Below are 25334 nucleotides of genomic sequence, written 5' to 3' on the forward strand. Positions count from 1 at the left end.
GGAGGGTCAGACTTTGAGGGCACCCACCCCTACCCTTACAAAATGCTATTGGTTTAGTCTCCTGCAAAAGATGCTATTTCCAAATGTTGAATCAGATGCAGTAATAGCATCAGCCATTGACCTAACTTTTAAAATACTGCTGTTTGTAGAACTTGATGGTCTGCTCGGCCCTGACGCTGCCATCTTGGCGAAGCTGGAGATCCGAGTGTAAGTTTCTCAGGCTAGTGATATGGAGAGGCAGCAGATTATCGGCAATAACTCTTTAACTTTACTCAGAAAAAAATAACTGAAAATACTCTTTCCTGGCTAGGTTTTAGTTTAGTGGTTTTGAGGTCTTTAGCCTTTTGAGCTCTTTGGAACTTTGCTCCGTGGAACTTTTCCTTTCATATTTTCTGCCTCACAGTCCCCCGTATCCATGATTTTAATTACTTTCGGAGGTTTGCAAAGACAGTAATAATCTCTTCTGGTGGCAGCCACACTGCTGTGATATGTAATTAGATTAAGCTTCTTAGCTGACCAGGGCTTGGGACTGGCCTACCAAAGAAGAAAGGTTAAGAACTTCAGCACTGTCCAAAATGTCATGATTTTGAAGATCTGCCACCCAGGGGACAGAATGTGGCTCCCGTGAAATTTGGGTGGCCCAGGAAAACCTTTGAATACACCTAGCACAGCATTTTTAGGTATCTCAAAGCCAGCCTGCAAGCACAGTGCACACATGGGTTGCAGTTTTCAGTTCTCTGGATGGTTTAGGTTGTCTGTTAGCAACTGGGACTTCTGCGTGGTAGCCAGAACCAGAGCCCTCAAATCACTCTTATGATCCACGATTAACTTGCAACTTAGTACTATGTTTCCTGAACTTTCACAGGATAAGTGCAGGTCAGTTTGAGCAGGATTTTGTCATGGGGCTAAGGTGAGGTGAACAGCCAAGTACCCCTTAGGAATCCACGTGCGAGAAGGAATGCTAGCTCCTCAAACAGCATCAGCCAAGTAGCAACCTGGCATAGTGCTGAGTGGAGAAATTAGTCACATGTATAAATAGAAGGAGATGATGCACTAGTCAGTGTTCTAGGCCCCCGCAAACACTGATTTCCAGAATCTGAGCAAGATTATTATTGGAACCTCAGTTTTAGGAATTGAAGCTATAGTCTTGGCCGTTTTAGTTCTAACAGTTAATGCTGGCAAATGAAGCTTGTCTCAGTAGAAAACACTGGAAAATGTACTACTTGCTGGACTCCAGGACTGCTATGTGTATTGGTCGGGTGGGTTGTCCTTGCTGGATGAGGAGCAGTGGTTTGAGGGCACCAGGATAAAGTCAGCCCTGAATGAGTGTTTCTCCATTGGGCTTTGAGTCACAGGTTCCACGCAACATTTTCCTCCTTGTTTGGACAGCTGACTGGCTTCCTCCTGGAATGCTACTTTGGAAATGATGGGGAATATCCAGTCTCGTATTGTTGCCCCACTTTATAGATGTGGCTTGGAGAAATGAAATGTCGCTGGCGTATTTGGAGAGTAGACCTGAGCCTACATCCAGCTGTTGTGACTCTTTTTCCACTGCCGGTTCTTTCCCATGCCCCACGATGTCTGTGTTGATTACTTCTTCTTCTTGTCGGTTCTCTTAGACTAGCCTGGTCTGAGGCCAGGACCCCCACGCTGGGCTATACTGTAGAGCATCCAGGGGGCCCTTCACTCTTGTCTGATGGTAGAAGTGCCCTGGGTTCTGATGGATATGCCCTGGGTTGCCATGGCACCTAGCGATGTGCCTGCCACCCCTGAGGGCAAGTTTTTCAGAGTTAGTGCCTCCTTTTGGATATCACATCCCAAAGCTGACCTCTTTAGTCCTGGGAGTCAGTGATCCTTCTCTCAGGATCTGCCCGTCACCTGAGCTCTGATAATTGAAGCATATACACCAGAGTGCAATCCATTATTCAAAAATGAGACCAATGTTTGCTAAGAGGAATAGACAAATTCTTTAGCCAGCATTTTTCTTTTCTCTGTGGATGAGTCATGGGTAAAGCAAAAGCATGGGACCAACTGGTGGTGGTGGTGGGGGGGACTAATTGCAGGGAGGGAATACATTTAACAGAGTATTTTCCACCTAGTTATGATTTTTGCTGGTTGTCCTGCCCCGTAGGTTAATACCAATTAAGGGAACCAGAGGCTGGAGTCTTTAACCAGAATGGGTTCTCCCTTGGGTGATGCAGATGCTACTGATTCTCTTCTTTCTCTACCTGCAGACTACTGCCCATTCTCTGTTAACCCTTATATCAGACAGTCTCAACCTCAGCACTGTTGATACTTGAGGCTGGATAATCCTTTGATGTGGGGGCTGCCCTGTGCATTGTGGGATGTTTACTAGCTTCTCCGACCCAGCAGATGCCAGTCGCAGCACCCAGCTGTGACCACCAAAAGTATCTCTAAGCGTTGCCAATTGCCAACCCCTCTTTCCCTATTAAGAGCCAATGTTTTGTTTTCTTGCATAAATTAATCCAATTGTGCGCTATCAGACAGATCAGACGTTTTTAAATTGAAGTGTAGTCAGTATATACTGTGTTAATTTCTGATGTACAGCGTAGCAATTCATTTATACATATATATATATATATGTACATATATATATATATATATATATATATATTCCTTTTCACATTCCTTTTCATTATAGGCCATTATAAGGTATTGAATATAGTTCCCTGTGCTGTACAGTAGGACCTTGTGGTTTATCTTGACAGCAGTTGTAAGTGCCCCAGTTTTCTATATACTGGCTATTCCTTTGACCCTAAAGTCGTGTAATCAGAGATGGGTGGTCTTACCCTTTATGTTCATTTATTTCCTCTTGCTCTCCAGATTTCCTCTCTAGCTTCCTTTCCCCCCATAATTGCAATTGTCTTCCTATCCCAAATTGGTTTCTAGTCTGAATATCGGGCATGTTTCTTCCTGGCACCCTCTGGCTGAAAAAAACTGTCGCTAGTGATTTGAACGTCTTGGTTTCCTCACAGGGTCTTGGATTCTGGCCACTGGTTACTGCATTGACTGTAACCTCCACATAATGGGAATAAGATCAATGAAACGAGGAAGGTGGTCACCAAGCTCAGGTGGGCTCGTTCCGAGGGCTCTGTCACAAGATGAAGGAAATGTCTGTGTGGGAATGAGTTAAAGGGGTGACATGCCTCCTCCGCTTGTAAAATACACCTTTGGCTAGTGTAATGGATATAGTAATAGATATTGATGTTCCATTAGTGTGACCAGGGCGTTACTTTAAGGTACTGCCGTACGTGGGGTCCTTTTCCACTGCGTCCATTAGATTTCTATCCTAATCTTGCCACATTTGTTTTCTTATGTAATTATCTGTCAGCCTTTTATTTACCTTCACTGCTCGGCTGCTGGAGCAGTGCAGCATCTAGCGGCTTAAGCCATGTAGAAATGCTGCCGGTTTGTGTACTGGCTGTGTTTCCTCCAGGCAGCCTCCTTCTTATAAGTCACAGCCCTATAGCAAACCTCCACCCTTCCTTCCGCCCTTTGTGCCTTTTTTTTTCTTAGTTTGCGATTACATTCAGAAAGCCAGCGTTTTGTGCTGTGGGCTTCTGTGGCTGAGCAGTCCTGGATGAGCTATATTTTCCAGGCTGCTACACACAATTACCCTTAATTTTGAAGGGTAATGCATTTCAAAATAATTTTTTTTTTCTGTTTTCAGGCTCCTTAATCCAAATGCAGAGCCACAGCTAGCTTTGCCCTTGGCCCCCAGAAGGCATGTGGCTTGGGAGGAAGAGCCAGTAGAGGGACTTCGGTTAGATTGCGTATTTTTGGCCCAGTGAAGAGTGAATTCCAGTAACACTCAGTAAGGCTGGTTTTCACTTGACTCCTGCCCACCCCCACCGCTGCTCCGCCCCATCATTTTCATAGCATTTTTATAGAGGACCTCGTGCCCCAGTTATTCCAACTGTGGGCCACTGCGTAAAAGTGACCAAGTATTCAAAGATTTAGATTTGGAAGAATAGGACTGATTCTTTGATACACAAAATAGTTGATGTGTTGTGTATATCTGTGTGTGTTTTAGAGAGAAACACACATACACGCTCATCCATGCAGCTCTTCTAATATTGAAAGAGCTTTAGGAGCAAAGAAACTATTATATCACCTGCTAAATCCTGTTTTCTCCAGTGCCTGTCACTTTAATAGCAAGTCAGTATAAATCACATTAAATCAAAACTTTTATCAAAAAATGAATATGTTTTCTATCATCCTTAGACTTACTTTACTACCAGGAAGTGACTTCAACTCCTTAGAACTACTTACTCAATTACCATCTATTCTTCAGTTGAGAGTTTTGAGAAACATTTGCCTGGATTAATATGAGAGAAGCACAATACAGATCTATTTATTAATTGCAGTATGTTGATAAAATAAGTGTGTGGCTTATAATTAAAATGTGTATAAATATTTTTAAACTGAAATATACTGTGCTTAAAGCACCTGCCATAATACTGCACTCATTCATTCATTCATTGGGCAGCCATTTTGATCACATTTTGTCCTGTAGTCAAGACTCTTGCTGGGCATTATAAGACCCACTTCATGTGAACAGTGTAGGGAGGGGGGGCTGTATGGGAGACAGATCTATCAATAGAGAGTCATAATAGAGTGTGATAAATGTGTGTTCAGAGTGTATGCAGATCACAGAGGAAGGAATTCACAATGAAGTGACTTTGAGAAGGATATGGAAAGCTGAGCGTTAAAAGAAAGAACCTGACTTGTCCAGGGAATACAGCCATCTGGGTAGAGGGGAGAAAGTTTGGAAGAGGATTTGGGTCAGCTGTAACAGGAGCTGGGCATTTGGAGTAGGGGGAAAGGAATACCAAAGGATTTTAGGCAAGGAGAAGATACAGTTGGAATTCAATGAGAAATATAACTCCCAAGGCCACATGGAAGATAAATTAGATGATACAGCAGGAGGAAGGTGCCGAAGAAAGATGGAAGCTGGAAGCCCCTTCCTTCTAGGCCTACCTGAATAAACATGCAATCCTGGTCAAATGAATAAATAAAGCAGTGCGCTTGCTGTGTCAAAGCAACTTGAAAACAGATCAGTCTCTCTGTCCCCACCTTCAAGTCTGAGTAGTGGGCCAATCCAGTTTCTTTAAAGAGACAACTTCTAGAGGCCAGCAACCCCCACCAACTGGATTCAAGCCAGAAGGAAAGGATATTGACTTTGATGAAAATAAAGGAGTTGGTGACTGATGGGATTTGGGAGAAAAAGGGAAACATAGGAGTCTTTGAGGTTTAAAGCTAAATAAATACATACTTGTTGGTTGAGGGTCCAAGTATCTTTTTTATTCTCTTGGCTGGTTGATTTGGTTTAAGTTGATTACCTTTCTCAGCATCAGTTTTTACATCTTTCAAATGGGTATAACGTAAGTCTCTACCTCTTAGGGTTGCTGAGGTAATTAAATATAATAATAATTGTAAAGTAGGCACCTCAAAGGCATTGGGTTGGATTTGCTATTATTGTGGATGCTATTAGTATTAATTCAGTAGTTTTGATTCATTTTTAAATTCAAATATCTTGGTAAAATAATTTAAAGACATACATTTATTATTTTATCTTCTTTAAGTAGCTTGGGGAATTACTCCTAAAATCTTTATTAGACTGTTTGATTTATGTATGTTTTCTTCAAGAGTACAGGAGAAGTAAACTGCTGAAATACAGGTCAGGGAAAACTACCATCCATAGTGAATTAAAAGAACTGACGTTATGTAATGGATCATGTTAGCGAAGTGGGGTCCTCAAATAAAGGCTCTCGTAAATAGATCTCCACCCCCCTCCCCATTCACTGACAACTTACCTGGGCTTTTACTGTCTTATTTTATTATTATTTTACTTCGAGTAGAGAAAATGGAGGTTGCTAATTGGGAGTCTTTCCCTTTCCTTGAATCCACCCTCCTGGGAGCTGTTAGCACTTGTCCAGTGTGGACTGGAGCCCGGTCAGAAACCCCCAGTTTGTGGAGCAATAGTGGAGGAGCATTTGATTCAGTTGAACTGGGTCTCATGTGGTTATGTTGCATGTCCAGGACTTAGCTCAGTGGTTCCAATAGCACTTTGTAAATGTCCTTTTCTGAATCATTTGGAACCTCCCAAAAGTAGGGGAATGTGGAAATGTTCATTGGCAGGTGGGTGGTAGTAAAGTGTTCATTTTTCTTGTTTAATCTGAGCCTGTAAACGAGATTAGAAAATATTCTGGAGATAAAAAAAATAGACAAATAAACGTAGGATGTCTGTAGTCCCGAGTGTACAGACCCAGTATAGCTCGATTCGTTGTCCCGGCATGATTAATTGCACCAACTTTCCCTTTCAAAAGCGTCCCAGGTTGGACAGTTCATTTTATGGTCGTCTAAGCAGAAGCCACCTGTTTCTATTTCCACTCATTCTCTCTGGCCACTGCCAGTGTGCTTGGAAGCCTTTTCTACTTTATGTTCCTTCAGGAAGGCAGCAACTCGCTGACAGGCTCACCAGCTCATTAAGCAGTAGCTCATGTCCTCGTCACTTGGTAATGGCTTTTATGGAGTGGGCTGGAAAAAAAAATAGACCTCAGTGTAGACTGCTTGAAGTGTGGGTGTGGAAGAGAAATGTGCCAAATGGAAATGGCTTCTCCAAACTTGGGCTTTGAGAAGGACAGTCCCCACACCACACCATAGTCATGAAAGTCACTTACCTAATCACTATGATTAACTCTCGTTCGGCACCTGACAAATTACACACTCTCTGCAGTGTAGAATAGGACTTCCAGTCCCTCTCTCTTCTCCCAGGTAGGGTGATAAGTATGGATTGTCGAGCTGCTGGATTGTCAGTTGTGTGGCAGTGCCTTCCTACTATTAGGATTTGTGTAGAACTTTAAATAGGACCCAGTGTTAAATAAATGTTTAAAGACCCGTAAGAAGGATTTATATGGTGAAGTATAGATTTAGAGTAAGTTGCTGGAGAATTATATCCACAACAAAATATATGTCAGGTTAACAGTGATTCAAACATATTAATTCACCTTGTACCCATTTTACAGATGAGGAAATGTATGTGTCAGGGAGGCTGGCTGCCCAGATCACTGTAAAGCCCAGAGAAATGGCATAATAGCAGTTGTAATGTAGAATTTCACTCTTCTTTTGAAAACCAGGAATTTTCTACTGCTCACCAGACGCTACACTTTCTTGCTGCCAAGTCTCCATCGATATGTCCAATTCATTTTTGCCTCAGTTGCACCCATTACATTGGAACATTTGTGTTGAGCGGTCCTGCTCCTTGGTGAAGGATGAGGAACGATTTGCTGTGAGAGCTTTGTTTCAGAAGCCTGGAAAAGAGCACAGTCAGGGCAGCAAAGGATTCATTGCCTGAGCCTGGGCCAATTGCTGGCAAAATGGCAGAGAAAAGAGGGTAGGAATGGTGGATTCATGTTTATACCCCTAAAACATGTTTCCACTGAAGTAGAAATTGTGTTGTAATTATTGCTGACTTGTTTAGGGCCATTTGAAATCATTCAAATATGCTGCTAACAATTCTAGCATTTGAAAGTGCTGGGAAACAGTCTGAGAATAGGCGCCTGGAGCTGAGAATAAGACGCACGAGGGTGTACAAAAATGTAAGAAGTAAGCCATCATGAAAACCCTAGGTCTGTTTTTATTTCAACATATGTCTTTCAGACAATAAACAGGCTTTAGGGTAATTTTTCATAACCAGATCAACACGTGGCCCAGAGAAATGGCGTCATAGCAGTTTTTAATGTTGAATTTCACTCTTCTGTCAAAATCCAGGAATTGCATTAGGCTCATCCATTTGAAGTGATAAATGCAAAAGAAGGTATCTAGTAACACATACAAGGGAGGGGAAACTGCCACAAGGCTTTAGACTCTGGAACCTTCAACTTTTAAGGAGAAAGACCAGAGTGTATTTTAAATTCTTGGTGGCTACTGTGGATCTGCATTTGCCTCCACTGTTTGCTTTTGAAATACTCTTTAATTCATTTGTTCATCCACAAATATTTATTGAGCACCTGCTATGTACCATGGGTGTGCTGGGTGATGTATAAACAATGGTGAGTCTCCTTCCTAGTGAAAACAAATAGACCTGTGGCTGATGTCATGGGCTGCTTAGACACTAGTGGGGGAAATGCACATTAATCAAAGGATCACACAAATAATTGTGACATTTAAAATGCCAAGGGCGTTCGGGGAAAGGGGCTGATGCTGGAAGGGCCTACGGCAGGGGGATTAATACAGTCAGGGAGATCTGGGAAGAGGAAGAAGGGATTTTACTGGGTAAAGAAGAGTCCCTGCGGATGGCTAGCATATGTGAAGGTCATGTGAAGGGCGGGCTTGGATGTGGAAGAAACTGAAGACCAGCATGCCTGTCAGGGAACACGCCAGGCCTGGATGAGACGTGGGAGGAGGCTCCCTGGGATCGTGGGCTTTTATCAAAAGCACAGTGGAAAATCACTGAAGTGTTTTACCCGAGAGAGTGATGTGATCACATGTAGCAAAGATCTTTCTGACTTCAGTGTGTAACTTTTACATCATTTAAAATCGGTCACAATGTGACTGTACTTTTACTACTTTCAGAATCTTAACGATTTCTAAAAGAATCAATTGAGCCACTAGTGTCTCCTTCAGATTTTAAATAGCAATTTCACTGAGTGATTTAGCATGGGTATTGCAACCATTTAAGAATAATAAAGGACTCAGTTCTGTGGTTCACAGACTTCAAAAGGCCTAAGGATCGCTGGGGACCCAGAAACTGCATTTTAACAAGTCCTTCAGGTGATTCTGATGCAAGTGGTCCCGACTCCACTTTGAGAAGCATCGTCCTAGAAAGTTCCAAGGAGTGGAAAAAGAATTATAAACCCCAAGGTAAAACATCATCAGGCCGCCAATAGAGGATGGAATCTCTTTATTGCCTGGGTTTTGACTTGGACCTGTTCTTCTGTTACCGGCGGGATTTTCTTCCAGTGCACCTGAAATGTATTCTAAATCCTTTGAGTTTCTTCTCATTCATTTCCGAATCCTTGCACATGCAGCTGTTTTCTCAGATCTGTGGCTGACTCCCTCTGTCTCTGATATTTTACTTTTCATTTTATCACCATTTAATAAGAATCTTTTTATATAAGTCCTGCATGAGGCTGTGAGGCAGGGAGGGGCTGGGGAAGCCTGGCGGGATGAGAAGAGGGTGAGAAGCACTTCCATGGATTCGTTAACTCGCTGTCTGGAGCAGGAGACCAAGCGCACTGTCCAGGGAGAGCCAGTGCATAGTTACCACAGTGTGGGCTTGTGTCCAGGGACAGAAAGGGCCAGGGATACCAGGAGGGTTGCTTTGGGGGGCATTTCCTTTACCTCCCCCATTCTCTGGTGCCCTCTCAAAATTCTGCTCAGAAACCCATCGTGAGGGAAAGAGAGGGCTCATGGCTGTTTCCTGGTGAATGTAAGAGCCCAGAGTTCCTTTTCAGGTGAAATCAGGTTGAAATGAATATTAAGGGCAAACTGAGGGCAGAAAACAAGTCACAGAAAAGCCATCAAGCATTTGGGTGGCGAGAAGAGAGAGTGAAGCGCCCTGAACCCACAGCTCCCCCTGGTCACCACCCAACTCAGTAGTCACCTCCTCTGGGAGCCTTCCTTGATTTTCTGGTATCCCTTCCCCGGACACAGTGTGTCTCTGTGCTGGCATTTATTACTGTCCTTCTTTGCACTCTGTGACTTGTCTTTGTTCCTGAGTAGACTGGAGGTCCCGAGGGGAGACGTGCCCAGCGCTGACCCCGTCACAGGTGCTCAGCCCGTGTTTGCAGGAAGAGGCACTGTTATACCTGTACTTGAGCGCTGCGTCCTTTTGGAAAAGCCCTTTAAAATGGCTTCTTCGTCCCTGAGTCAGGGCCCCAGGGACACCCGGTTCAGGGATGCCTGGAAGTCACTCTCTCTGCACTCAAGTTTTGCTGAAGACCAGCCCTGCCTGAGGTCACTGTGACGGAGGCGTGGGCTGGACCAGATGTCAGATGTGGGGAGGCCCACGGCCGCTGGCTTTGCAGGGCCCTAATCCTGTGGTGGCGGTGGTTACTGCTTCACTCATCCCACTGCACCCAAATCTGCTCTGCCTGGAGTGACTGTCCCAGAGAACACCAACATAGTGTCATCACATTACTGTCTGCAGAAGTATTTATAACTCGTGGTCTGCTTGTAATTCTCCCCTTGTCCAAACAGCCTATGGGGCAGAGATATTAGGAGAGCATAACTTGGAAGAATGTAGAAAACATTTCTTGGCTTACACCCTGAAACTGCTACCCCCTCTGCGCCTCCATCCATGGTTCAGCCAGTGTTGAATCTGGAGAATATGTTTCTTACTTTCTTCCTCCCAGGGCCTGTGGGCGACCAAGCATTCATGACACATCCTGAGCTTGGGATCCTTACCACGTCTGTGGTTACCTACATGTCATTTATTACATTCTGAGAGCACCGTAGCCTTGATAATTTATGTTTCTAGGCTAAAATTGCACATAATTTTCTAGCAGCCATCAAGGGTTTCAGCTAGCAATTGAAACTTGATAGGTGTCATGGCTCTTCATTGCTGGAACGATTTATCCTGATGTTCAAGTGCTGAACTGGGCCCATTTCTTTTAAGCCCAAACAGCGCACACAGACTAAATCTCAAACTTAAGTGTGCTGAGTTCACTCTGAAAGTGGAGCATATTTAGGCCTTTGGAGCCACATTCTCAGACCTTCCATGGACCTTTTCTCCTTCAGTTAAATAACCAAGCATCTCCTTGCTTTCCCAGCATGGGGATGCTGCCAGCTGCTGAGCGTGTCTATTCTGATTATGCATTCTGGAGCCGGGAAAATCACCACCACAGGATGAGTTTGGGGGACCCCCCGAGAGATGGAGCTGAGCTAAAACTCCACTGATCACCTGAATTCTATAAGTACCTACTCTGACTGGTGGGCCACCAGTGACGTTTGGGTCTCCTGGAATTAGTGTCAGTTTAGAGTCAGCGATCAATAATCCGTCAAAGGCCTGATTATTTCCTTTTGCCCAATGTACAGTCTCCTTCCCTTTGGGGGAAGGCTGGGAGAAAGATTAACAGTATGTATTTTGGGTAATGTACCAGAGTCCTTCCTCAAGGGGACCCAACCTCCCCTTCATTTAAGGGATTTTGGGGTTTATAAACTGGTTTAAGTCAGGGAGGTGATGGAGGAGCCGTGACTGTTTTTATGGCTCAGGTTAGACTTTGGTTCACTTGACCTAGAACTTTTCTGCTTGTAGACCCAGGAAGGATTTAGTGAGCTTTCTATCTATTTCATTTCTAGAAACACCACGATTAACTAGCCAATGCCATAGGTCTGTGCATATCCAACTATTCTGATCGCTGCATTGACTCTGCCGTCCACGTGGGGACCGTGCCACAGTGGAAGGTGCTTAAGTAGAGCCCTTGGCTGGCTGGAGTCCGGACGCCCTCGCTCCCCCTAGACACTTAGCTGAGCTGCCTTGGGAGAGGGACAGAGGCAGGATCTCCGCAGCTACACAGATGGGGTTTGAAATCACTCATTTTCTACTTGCTGTGGACAAATTCATTAAGCTCCCATAGCTTCCCTTTCCTCCTGTATAAGTGGAAATGGTGTCCACGTGGTGTCATGGTAAAATGAAGCGTCGCCAAGGAGCACAGTTCTTTGGCCCCAGCAGCTGTGCTACCGATGGGAAAGGATATACACTTTTTGAACCTTCCTTCCAAAACTGTATGTTCAAGGGCATCGGTTGGTTAGAAGGGATGGAATTAGGAGTCGCAAGTGAACTCGCAAGATACACCATCCCTGACCACCTTCCCACGTCCGTCAGGCGTGCTGCCGACTCTGAAACGTTTGCTGGATTTTAACTTTTGTGGGAAAAAGAATGCCATTTCATTAGAATAGGTTATATTGACAGAAAAATTTCATGACATTTTCTCTTCCTTGCATGATGATTTAAATTTCAAGTTCACTGTGTTGTCTACTACAAGAGCTTGATTCCTGGGTCTTCTTCTCTCTTCAGAGAAAATGAGGTCCCTGGGTCTGATGACCTTCTCAGGACTTCTTTGTTGCTGTGGGGAGTCCTGTTTGTGGGCCCCATTTCTGGACTTCTTCATGAGTTCATTCTTTAAACACTCGATGACAGGGAAGCAGTGATAGACAGGGAGGGACTTGCTTCCGTCGGGGGGAGGAGGGAGCAGTGATGGACACACCCGAGTACAGGGAGGCTGATCCTCTGATGCTGGCACCAGCCACTGTGGCTGCTGGCCACGTCGTCCTTCATGGAGGTTGCGGCACCTCATGACCTCTGTGGGCTCCAGTGGTCCAGGCATGGATTTCAGGATCCAGAAGCCAGAGTCTTGGTCCCGGAGCTGACACTGACTGTAATCTGTGCCCCACCTCGGTGGCCTCAGTTTCTTAGCTGTGTAATGTGGAGGAAGGGGGCTGGACATAATCAATGGATCCCAAACAAAAACCCATGGATCAGTCAGCTGCTTCAGAATCACCTCAGCACTTAAGAAAAGTTAGAATCTGGGCCCTCAACACCGGAAATTCTGAGTCTGGGTAGGTTTGGGAATCTGTATTTATGCAAAAGCTTCCTGTGCTAAATGTGTCACGAAGCTTCTTTGGGGAGTCCCCAGATGACTTCTAGGTGCTTATTCTTTCCTATAGCTCCATTGCTCATCCTTTACAACCTAATACCCTCTTAAATGTCTCCTTAAGAAAGCCTCCTGACCTCTGACTGATTGTCCTTCGTTAAGGAATTAATTCATGCATCTGGGTGAAAAAAAATACAAAACTCATCAATTTGTGCTTGTTTATTTTTCTGTCCTCTGTTGGCCTGGGAGCTCCTGAATGTAATGAGGGTACCATATTCATCTTTGCATCCTCTGTACCCTGCCTGGCATACGGAATATGCCCAAAGGGGCATTTTCAAAGAACAGCAGGATGGGAGAATGGTGAAACTGAAGATCAGTCAGCCCTTCTCTCTGTTAGCACTCCTGGGAAAGAGTTAAGAGATGTTTGAAACAAATCACTAACAGATTTGCGATTGCCCATTGAGTTGGTTAATTTATGCTGGTCCCTTCCTTTCCAACGTCTGACTGTTAACAGAGGCAACTGTATTCCATCGTGTAGCCTTGAGACCCCCAGGTTGGCCATGGAATCACTGAGAGAAGTGGGTGGGAGGGAGACAAGTTGGAAATGAACAGTTTTGACTCGGATGTTTTGCAAACACAAGTACTTTCAATATATGACTTGGCTTGCCCTCTCTGTGCCTCCTCCCTTCCCCAATTGAAAAAGACAGTCAACAGTATGTGTGCCCAAATCCTCCTCTGGACGGAACAGAGTCACAATGAAAAAAGGAAAGTTGATTTCCTGGTTGCCCTCCCACTCACAGAGTTCTGGGTGACGCCATCCCACGCTGTTTGCATCAATGAGCTACACACACTGCCAAGAGTGCACCTTAAATTTAAACACATTCTCATGAGGATAGAGGAAGCCTGAGGGTGGGCCCTAACGTTTCACCACAGAGGTACGTAAGCGCTGTACATCCTATGTTTTACTTCTGCTTTTGGATTAAGGACAGAACATTAATTTAAAAAGTAAAAAGCTCATCTTCTGAGCAGCAGTTAATTTGTATATTGCCATACTTTCATCTGTTGAGTCTTTGAATTTTTCAAAACGTAAAGACTGAAAAATATTTCCTAGGGGTCTTTCCAATGTGCCTTCTTATTTGATTGTTTTGTTCTTCAGGCTACATGTTGACTTGAAAAAGAAGTAGTGTTGTAGAAAGAAATGTCATCGTAAGGTTCCGGTTCCTGATTGTTAGGGCTGTAAGCACACACACTGCTATCTCGCTGGTTCTGCCCCATCCCCATCCGGAGTCAAATGTTCCACTGAATCAAGGTTGTTAAGAAGCAACGTAACTAGATTCATTAGCCTGAGTTCTGAAAGCTCCTCTGAAGTGTTATTTTCATATTCATACAATTTTAATATTTGGGGACAGGCTGTACCACTTTCCAGGTGCCAAAAGTGATCACTCAGTTTTTTTTTTTAATTAAGTACTATTTTAGCTTCAGAAATATTTTATTTTTTTATAGACTGTTTTGTGACTTTGACCCAGTTCTCTTCTCTCTGGGACACGTGTCCTCAGAAGATAGGTTTATGATCTTACTAATACCTGGAATATTAATTCCTTTCAAATGAAGTCGCTGTCTCCGTCCTCCTCCAGCGCGCGCGCGCACACACACACACACACACACACACACACACTCACACACGCACTCTCACACTCACTCTCCTTCCCAAACATGCACCCTTCATGCTGATAAAATGCCTTTGGAGTACGTATGGGGGAAGCAAATTTTTATTCCCTTTTCAGCAGGATAAAGAAGAGACAGGGGCCTGTGGGACGCAGCTGGAGTCGCCAAGACCTCCGAATTGGGAGAACTGGGCACTGCTGTCTTTATTGCTTCATTTCATGCTTAGATGTGCCAGGAGGAGGACCACAGGAATGAGAGAGCGTGCCATTCACAGGCGAAGGGCGCTGTCGGCAGCCATCTCCTCCGACTATAGTTTGGTACAGCCTGGAAGTGAATAGGTGACAGCTATTATAAGGGCTTTAGAATAATTGCAGTTAAAACTGAAGTTATTACAGACTGCCACTTATACTTGTTTCTACTCATTAAAGGGCTGAATATTGGGGGCCCGTAAAATGTTTACGAGATGGTACCCCTCGTCTTTCCGTTTATGACGAGTCTACGGTATTCTTTATGTCTCTTTTCCATCTCATAGTGGCTTTGGTTTTTCTGACATCTGAAGGAGGCCGACGTTATATTGGGGTGAGCTGTGACACATTTTCGGCATTGGTTGCTGTCAACCCAGAGTGAGGTGACTGAGGGTTATTTTGTCTGAGTGTTAGATTTCTTCGACATGTGCTTTTCCTGGGGGTGGAGTGTGCGGGGTGGAGCAGGTGCTCCTGTCCTTGACCAGGTGCCATCATCCCTGGGCTGGGCTTTTTGTGAGTTTCAGTTTTAGAATACGAGAAAGTCTTAGCCCAAAACATATCTTAAGAAATGCCTCCTCGCCTCTCAGCTAATGTAGCACATCCTAGAGATGTCATTTTTCCCCCCTATAAAGTCAGCAGAATAGTTGTCCATTTTGGCAAACCATTTTGTTCCAAATAAGTACACACATTGATTTGCTTGACAGAGAAAAAGAGTTCAAATATCTGAACTTGGGAGAGAATTCTAAGTGCCATTCTTGCTTTGGAAAGTCACAGCAACTCCATGCCATTTTTCATCTCTGATTTTCAGTCGTTCAATTATTTGAATCTAGTTTCTAAAAAGGACCCCTCTGATGCTCTGAACCATGGTACTTCCTCAGGGGGATCAGGTTAGCATATGCTAAGTTCTGTTTGTGATTTTTCAGGAGAGACGATATAGCATCTTTTATTGAAAGTATCTTGGAGATCCTAAGGTAATGTTTCCCAGTGTATGGTGCTGAAGATGACCTAGGTGTTAATGTTAGTTTTTTAAAAGATATTTAAATAATTGTTCATTCATTTTGATGCATATTAGGAAAAGTATAGGAAGCGCGTCAAACCTACAATTTCACAGATTTTCTTGCATAGGGTGAGACTAAAGTAAAATCATTTACAAAGAAATATTAAGTAAAATAGGGCTGGAAAATGGTCTTTGAAGAGCTAGAGTTTGGGAAATGCTGATGTGATCCACAGCCTGCCTTTTGCCATGATGAGGCTGGATAGGGACCAACTTGGCAAAGTCAACTTTGTGGTGACACTGAGATAGAAATCCAAACAGTGTCTTATGTTAGTGAGTAATTAACAAGGACAGCGAACCTTTATCGAGTGTTTACTGTGTGTGATGCAAAGTGATTTATACACACTATCTCACTTAGCTCTCACTACAGTCCTTTGAGTTAACTAATACTAATATTCTTATTTTGTAGATAAGAAAACTCAAGGTTTAGAGAGGATGAATAACTTGCTCAAGGTCGTGGAGTCAGAACGAGGCAGAGCTGAAGGGAAAGATGGACTGCACGTCAGCTGATCTTAGGTCAATGAGAATAGTTAACATCAAAGAAGACCTTGAAGAAGGGATCCTTTTGTTAGGAGATTTGAAGGCCAGCGGAGCAAATATTTATCGAGAGCTTGAATGCGCTGAACTGCTGGCCACCAGGCACCCAGAGACTTGCCTGGAGACTCTTGTGAATTAAGGGTTTTGTGGCCTTGTTGGAGTGGGTGCCTCCCTCTCCCACCACATTCTTGGGGAGATTCTCTTTATGTATTATTAGCCTGTTAAATGCTGAGAAGCCTACAGTTAGAAATCTGTTTTCTTCTGTAATGTCATGGTTTTCCAACTCAGTTAATCATTTTCCCTCTTTCTTCAGTAAAACCTGTCACACTTTGCAGAGCCAGTGTTCTGTGGAGCACCTATTTGGGACCTAGTCTAATCCTTGTAGCTCATTTTACACATGAGGAATCTGAGGTCCATGAGGGCTTAGCCAAAACCAAAACTAGTTGTGCAGAGTTTGTCTTTAACTAGCTCATTCAACAGTTATACATCCAATGTATGTAACTACAGTTGCGATTAGTTTGGGTGTGTATTGCCCTTTGGGAAGTTAAAAATAAAATGTCCCAGGAGGTCCCTCGATTGAAGTAAGTCTATTGGTCATCCTTGCTAAGAAGCCCAGGTCTGAACACCATTGACCTTAGTCATTTTAAGACAGATGACTTATGAAAGAAGTCATGTTGCAAAATCATCTCTATAGATTTCTCAGCACTGCTAAATTGTTTCATTGGCTAGAATTTTCAGATCACATCTGTTTTTTGATTCCTGGGCTTTTGGCCATGTTGCTAAAACGCCAGAATCTCTAAGGCTCTACCCAAATTGCTAATACCGATACATTCCTGAGGAGTATATAGTTTGTTTAGTCCCAGCGGAGATGGGACACAGAATCTTATTAAATGGCTGGTCCTTCATGGCTTCCATCTGGGAGAACTACCTGTGGGCAGTGGGCACTGTGTCCATCTGGTGATTTTCTGAACTATCCAGCATACTGTGGCTTTGTAAATCTCTGCTCATGAATACTGAAAAGGACGAATGGAAGGAGGCATAGCTTCCATTGCATCATACGTTTCAAGCATATGAAAAATGGCTGATATTGGTACAGTATTTAGTATGGGCTAGAGGTTCTGAGCTGCCCAGTTGGTCAAAACCAGCATGAAAGATAGAGAAGGTCGACAAAGCAAATGGCTTTTCCTCTTGCATATTTCCTTCTCTAAGGAATTTGTAACTGAGAAAGACCATTCTGCTATGGAGGAAATGGCCATCTGACACTGGTGTGCTCATGACTCTTTACAGTTTGCTTTGTTGTCCTGGGAAAGGGGGGAGTGCCACGCTGGACCTCCCTTTGCATTCCACAGGGGCTCCCTGCCTCCCAGAGGCCCCCACCCTTGAGGTCCACCAGTGTAGCTTTCAGGGAGCTCTCACCCAACACTTCATCTCAATCAGATCAATTTAATTTAAAAGAAGGGTGTCCGCAATTTCAGAAAAGGGTATTTTAGTGACTAGAAATGCACTTTTTCTGGTGGATGGCATTTATGATTTAAAAGAAGAGAAAAGGAATTGAATCTGACACCGCCTGTCAAAATCATTTCTAGGTTTCTTATGGCAATCTAGGTTTCCCCAAGAGGGTATTTCCCCGAGAAGGAATTGTTTATTTCATTCTACATGGCTTTATGGATCACAGCAAAATCAGACATTTATTTCTGGGCAAAGGAGGCAAAAAATAAAATACTGATATAACAAGGTTAAGACTTGGGATAGATGTTTGAGAAATAGAATGGAAAGCTGCAAGTTTTATGTAGCCTCAGAAGTGAAAGCAGAGCATTAAGGGGTTATGTGAAGACACAGGCTTCATCGTATCTGTAGGAGTTTACTGTAGGCTGGAAGAGGAATATCTGATTACATAGAATGATGAAAGGGCTTGAAGGGAAATGGTGGACTTTTTTCCCTCCAGTATTTTTAGGAAATAAGCTGTAATGTGGAAGATATTGGTGCAGGTCAAAGAGCATGATACCTGGAGCCTGAAAGAGCCAGGCCTGAAGCCCACCTTCTCCATTTACTAGATATGAGAATTTAAGTCATGTGATGCTTTTGAATATGTTTCCTCATCTGCAAAATGGAGATAATAATACAGGCCTCTAGAGGATGCTGTGTAGTGCTTAACAGGCCTGGCATGTGGGGAGTGCCCAATGAATGATAGCTTTTATTAGGAACTATAAATAGGAAAGCATGTAAATGGTGCCCACCATTCCTGGAGAAGAGCTGTGAAATGCCCTCTGGAGGTGTTGTACACCCTGTGACTTGACTTAGTGTGGCATCATGGTTTTGCTTATTTCCAGAGAAATCTTACAGTGCATCTTTACCAGAATGTGTTTTGGAGCTTTTACAGTTAACTAATTCTAAAACCCTCTTCCTAAATATGAAGGCAGGTGTTGCCCGTTTTATCTGTCTATTTGTACACCTGTTCAGGCATTTAAAAATTCACCAAAACATTTAAAATCGTGAAAGCCAATTGCTTCATGACTAAACAAAATTCCCTAAAAGTGTATATTCCTGCCAACTGCTGAATCCTCTAAAAAAGGCAGGAAAACCACATGAGCTTCTCTCTATTAATGCTGTTGATGTGTTGAGACTCGTACCAGATCCCTCAGGTCAAAAGGAAGCGCAGATTTGCGGGGCGGTAGAGGGGTGGTGTGTGGCAATCTGATGAATTAAGCCAATAACATCTAATCTCTTGGCCAGAGAGGTGCAAATTCTTTGTCTAAACTCACAGAAGTAAGACCCTTTCAAGGCTCGAAAAGACTTTGACAAACAATGCAAACTCTTTTTTTTCATTGAATTCATTTCTCTAGATGCTATGTATGTAATTGGTAATCTGTGAATCGTCTTTGCTTGCTTTGTGAGCTTGTTTCAAGTTGGTGTAAGGATAGGTTTGTGGTGTTGAAATTGAGGAAAGCTAATTTTCTGATGCTGAGACTGGCTGTAATCTTATTAGCCAGATGGTCTAACCATTAGTGCTAACCAGTCAGACTGGGCCACAGACATCTCAGTTGCACAATGCAATTGGATTGTGAGCTGCAGTCTTTAAAGGTCATCGTTTGTATGGGGACAGAGGCACCTCTTGTCTGCATTTTGGGAGCATAGATTGGCTCCCTGATCTCTCTCAGGTCAGAAACATCACTGCCCATCCTTTTTTTATTTTTTGGCTACAGCTCCCTGTGGTTAAATCCCAGTGCATTTGTAAACCCCAGGCACAGGGGTCAATTTTGGCCAGTGAAAGTGGTTAACCCTTCTGGCAGCCCTCTCCTGCTGCTGTTTATGACGCATGGTTCTCTCATCTTTGCCTGTGGGAAGAGCATTCCGAAAAATCCATTGCAACTCCTAATTTTGATAAATCCTCTTATTTTCCATCCTTTCCTTTTGCAGATTCATCTGTTTGCTGCATAGTCAACCCTGAAGAAGCCAGGGTTGAACTGAGATAATAGTTTCAGAACAGCCCGGAGTTTAGAAGATGTGATTATATTAGAGGGTTTCCAACCCTGAGTTTGACTGTCCTCCCAGGGAAAGATTTCTGGCATCTGGGGAAAGAGCACTGTGGCCCCAGAGAACTGTGATGTTTATTTTGATAAGGTGTTTGAGGGAGTTGCTGGATGTAGAAGAGACTAGGTTTCTGAAGGATACAAGCCATCTTGAGCCCTCTTGGCTGATAACTGCAAAAGGTGCGTGTACTGAGAGATCAGAAAATATGCAGTGGGCAAGGTAGAAAGAGTCAAGTTGGCTGAAATAAGAAAATAGGGGGAAAAAACTATTTGAGAGAGAATTTGGCATATATTTGGTATTTGTGTCTGTTTTTCTCTTGAAATGGGCTGATGTGTTGGCAAGAAGCTTCTGGCTGTTGTCAGAGATACGAACATCTGTGCTCCTTTGCAGAAAACTCAGGATTCCAAAGTGTTTGGTGGAAACTGTGTAACTGCCAGTCGTTCTGCCTTCTCATTAAGAACTGAGTTTCTACTGCTTAGAGTGTGTTTTTAAAAGGAAGACGTGGCTTACGGTTCTGGGCTTTACTTTTGCAGACCACGTGGCAGAAGAGATTCCAGCAGTGAAATCTAAGGGTGTCAGACACAAGTGTGCATACTTAGGGTAAATCAACTTTCCTTGCTGGGTTGGAATTAAGAAGGAAAGATGCCTAGTGAGCAAGGTAATCATGACACAGGCATGCAAGGAGAGCCATCAAAGGTGTGGCAAACTTTTTAAAGGCTTTGGTTTAGTCACCTTAGTTAATGCTAAATGCTCTTACAGTGACACCAAAATATCAATGGCAACACAAGAAGAATGTAATTTTTGATGGCCTCCAAGTCCCGTGGGGTCACCCTTGGCATCAACGTCTCCCCAACACACCACCCATCGTCTACCTGCCTTTCTTTAGCCAGAACTCAATCACAGGTGTGGCCAAATGCAGAGGAGACTGGAACATGTATTTTTGCCATGTGCTTGTGGAAAATGCAATTGGAATAATTAGCATACAGTATCCTCTCTGCCATGGCCCTGTGTTCTTTCTAGACAGTTGTGAGTTCATGTTTGTGGTGCCTGAAGTTTATGAAGTTTGGGGCTTACTTTAGAAAATGACACAAATTTAGGTACACAAGTGGATATTTATTTAGAAAGAGAAAGGGAAGGGCTTGATCAAGTAAGAAGCCCTACAGATTACGGTTCCTTAGCATCGCACCAAATGGATCTCTGTTCTTAGATGTCTACATATAGAATGTGTTTTTCTCCGACTTGCTGGGCGTCCACGTGGAGCACTGAATGCTGGCAAGGGTGTGCGAGGCCAGCCACCTCACGCTGCTCTTCAGAGGAAAAGTGCACCATCCTTTCTGGGAAGCCATCAGGTTACAAACGCTGAGAGCCTGTGACCCGGCTGGTGCTGTGACTCAGTGGTCTTCCCTCTCGGCCTCTGAATGCCTGTGAGGGGCTGAGGGCCTGGGTGGGGAGGCAGATCCAGGCTGTCTGGAACCTATCTACCATTTATCATCACGCGAGGCAAAGATTTATGTTTGAAGATGTTCAATCTGCATTAGTCATATGTGAAAAAATTAAAGCATTCTAATTGTCCAGTGACAGGTAAATGCTTGAATTATGTCTTCATGCAAAGGACGATTACAGTAACTACAAATGATAAAACGTTTTGTGCAAGGACAAATGCATATAATATAATAAATGGACACAGAATGATATGAAACAGTACAATCTGAATTATATAAATAATGAGTAAATTAAAAAACACTGATATTATGAAAATCTTAGCATTGGTCATCTCTGGGTGATAGATGAGTGACAAAACTTTATTCTCATCTCTATGGTTGCTGCATCTCGCAAATTGTATTTATTTAAATAATGATATTACTGATCCTCCCTTATAAATGGCTATATTGCAAGCCTTTAATTTGCCTAATATTTTATTGTTCCCAAAGTGCTATTGCATCACATTTAATCTTCACAACCAATCTGACAGAACAAAAGAAAAGCACAATTTTAATGGAAAACAGATCAAACAAAACAAACCCACCCAACCACTAAAAATTTTGAATTGATTGATATTTCCAGATAGCATAGTCACAGAAATCTCCACCTCTTTCCTCACGTCCCCCTAATTATTTCTGCTATTCACCAAGCACCATAACAAAGGAAAAAAGACCTCTCTTCTGGATTAATATGGTTTTCTGTTTAGATTTTTAATTACAAGTATTTCAACAGTATTGCTTTGGATTATTTCTCCGTGGAGGTTCTAGAATAGAGCTTGGAACCCTGTCCCTGTTCCACCAGGAAAGCGCTTTCTGCATTTCAAGGTGAGCTGTCCACTCTGGGTCACAGCCTGCCTGTTTCCTGAGTGCTCCCTGGCCGGCCCTCCCCTGCAGGGCCAGCCCTGGAAGCTGGGGGGTGGGGTTGCTGAAGGAGTCTCTAATCAGATCACCCTGGATGCTCTTCAACCCTGGCAGACTGGCGTACCTGGCTTCTGTTTTGTTCCAAGCTCCAGAATCCTTGCCAGAAGAACCAGTCTCTCCTTCCTGCCTTCCTGGGCATCCCCTGCAGAAGCTGAAATTTGCCTCCCACCCCAGCCTGGTGACTGACACGTCCTCGTAAGACTTACATGAAAACTTCCCTGATTCTGACTACCTGCCTGTTCCTGGGAACACTGTGTGTTCTTAGATTAGCCCTTTCTCCACGCTTGGCCTGGCCTGATGCTTCTTGTTCCCAATCTGACCTGCAGATGCTGACCTGGTTACTTGAGCTGACTCTGAGGCATCCTTGGCACTGATATTCAGCAGGTACAGAGTTCTGCTGGTGCAGCGCATTCCCTTCCAGCTCCTGCCTCTCTCCTTGCTCGTGGCCTTTCTCACCCCTGGGTCCTGGGTAGATACAGTTCCAGGTCCTAGAATCTCCCATGGGCCATATTTCACTGCAGCAAACTGGGCCAGGTTACCAGATACTGTGCTTTGAAAAGACAGTCTAAGTGGCTGACGGCTTGGAAGACAGTGGAGCTGCAGGCCTCTGGAGGGGCTGGAAGCTGGGGAGTGATTCTGGCTGATCTCTCCTTAGGGGCAGAATACTCTTATTTCAACTTTGATTAAAAATACTAGTCAAGATAGTTCAAAATATGTTGCACTTTCTACCTGTCACAGTCTCAAATCTGGGAAAGTATGGTGGAATGGAAGTTTGTTTCTCTTCTTTAACAGATAGGTTGGGTTGAGTGGGGAGTGTGGGCAGGGAAAAGGCGAGAACCCGGACTGCCGTGTTCAATTTCTGGGGCTGCCCTAAAAAATTGCCACTGGGTGACTTAAAACAGCAGAAGTTTGTTCTCTCACAGTGTTAGATGCAAGGAGTGTAAAATCAAGGTGTCAGCAGGGCATCGCTTGCTGGGAAAACTCTAGGGGAGGATCCTTCCTCGGCTCCTCCAGCTTCTGGTAGCTCCAGGCGTGCCTTGGCTTGTGCAGCGTAACTCCCATCTCTACCTCCATATTCCCTGGGCTGTCTTCTTTCACGTGTGTCTATCTTTGCACAATGTTTTCCTCTTCTTGTAAGGATACCATTCAGATTAGATTAGAGTTCACCCTAATGACCTCATCTTAACTTGACTACATTTGCAAAGACCTATTTCCAGGTACGGTCACACTCACGGATCCTGAAGATTAGGACTTCGGTATAGCTTTTGGGGAGATGCCATTCAACCCATAACAGCTGCCTGTGATCCAGTCCTGGGTGCCCACTTCAGTGGTGTGATCACCAGTAAGACTGCTTTGGGTCTCAGTTTTCTTGACTGTATAGCGGAGGTGATAGGAATACCCTTTTATCGGAGTGCTGGGAGAATTCAATGAGAAAGGGCTTGGGATAGCATCTGGCTTCTGGATAGTGCTCAGCAGGGTTAGCTTTTATGGCCACTCACTTCCAGGCCTGGGGTTTCACAAGCTAGCTCTTGGAGCAATTGAGGAAGTGAATGAACCACCCACAAAGTAACACTATGGTGAAGCAGAGGTTAACTCTTTTGAAGCTGTGGCCCACAGGGCTCATCTGCACACAAGTTTGCCTTCAAGGCTGTTGTCAGTGCTAATTTTGCTCAAGCATTTGCTTGATTGAAATCTCTAGTGAGGCTCTTTAAAGTGCTCGCAGAGTAACCCTGTTGGGCAAGTTCTAGAGAATCTAAGCCTCTGGCTGGACTGAGCAAATGTGTCTTCCTTTTCAGGGGGGTCCTGTAAGACACCTGGCTTGTACACGGCTCAGCTCCAGGCTGCACTTCATATCATGTGTGAATGCTGCTGCTGCCAGGATCCCAGGGGCCACGCCTGGGTGCAGGTCCTTCCTGAGGTTATGTGAGGTTGACAAGTAGCATAGTCACAGTGAAACTTGAACCACATTCTGCTGGCTTAATTATTCAGTAGAAACAGGATTCGCAAGGTTCTAAACCATAGTCCATGCCCTTGGAGAATACGCTATTATATCATCCATCAGGGTAAAAGCTAAGAGTTGACTGCAAGTCCAAATGCTGTTTTCCTCCCTGATTCATCTTTGTGAAATTGGGGTCATCAGTTTTATAGTTGGCAGCACATCTGATTTGGGAAATAGATGCTACAAGTTGAAGACCTAAATAAAGCTTAGCTTTAGATTGAAGTCTAATAAAAACTTATCTATAGTTAGTTCACTTATTTCTGGTACAAGTCTGTTGCAAATCTGAAAATACAGGTTTGAATTTGCATGCTCGTTTAGTGGTGCTGATCGTCTGAAATATTGGTTTTTAGAAAGGCTGTATTTTCACTAGGAAGTCTACTTTGAACTTAATTTGTTTGTGGGTCTGTGGGTGTTCTGGGAATTCTGTTCAGGACGTAGTGAAGATGTGCTGTAGCTGTTTGGTTTATGAGTTGTTGAAGTGCTATTTATTTTTAATATACTCCCTTCTTTCTTCTTCCCAAAGCGAATAATCTAAGTTTAACTAAGTGGGATCCATTTACTTTATATTGAAAGTTATTACTACTTTACTTCCTGTTTCTTTTCCCTTGAAGCTCTGATATATCTTTGAGAAGATAAACCTTTTTGTATATCTTTTTGTACATTAACTACTTTCCTTTCTAGTATTAATTACTACAACAACAGCAGTGAAGATTATTACGCACCTATTATATGCCAGGCTCTGTGTTAACTGCTTTAGATAATTATTATTTAAGTTTTATATCAATATTAGACTTTTGAGTGGTACCTAATGAGGATCTGAGACCTGGGGAATCAAACTTGCCAAGTTTACGTGTTGGTAAGCGGTGGAGCCAGGGTTTGAATATTCTGGTTTGGGATCCCATGCTCCTGAACCCTAAACTCCTGATATTGCAGATTCAGGCACCTCTTTGCATTGGAGGAGAAATCTACAGATGCAGCCTAGGACTTTTCAGTGACTCAGGAGGCCTCTGCATTTTCATGTAATGTGAATTTGGACGAGTGGATTGATTCACTTTGCTTTAATTTGTTCTGTTCAAGTTGACATTGTGCTAATTTGCACAAGAAGTAGCTGAAAGCAGTGGGAGATATCCCAGTAGGGCTCTGAGTTGCCAGAGATCTTAGCATGGAATTAAGAAATTCACAAGCTTCATATATAGATAACCTTGAAAATTCAGTCAGTTGTTATCAAGATGAAAACTATGGCCCAAAATTTGTGTTTTAGAACATAGGATGCTGCTTGAT

At 43.6% G+C, this 25334-nt stretch overlaps 1 protein-coding gene across 6 annotated transcripts in view; it reads left to right on the forward strand.

Annotated features, from left to right (window-relative positions):
* Positions 1-25334, forward strand: part of ELMO1 (engulfment and cell motility 1) — a 491764-nt gene that overhangs the window by 4012 nt on the left and 462418 nt on the right. The gene's annotated exons all lie outside the window — the stretch shown is intronic.

Source organism: Camelus bactrianus, chromosome 7 (assembly GCF_048773025.1).
Source record: "Camelus bactrianus isolate YW-2024 breed Bactrian camel chromosome 7, ASM4877302v1, whole genome shotgun sequence".
Taxonomy (NCBI): Eukaryota; Metazoa; Chordata; class Mammalia; order Artiodactyla; family Camelidae; genus Camelus; species Camelus bactrianus.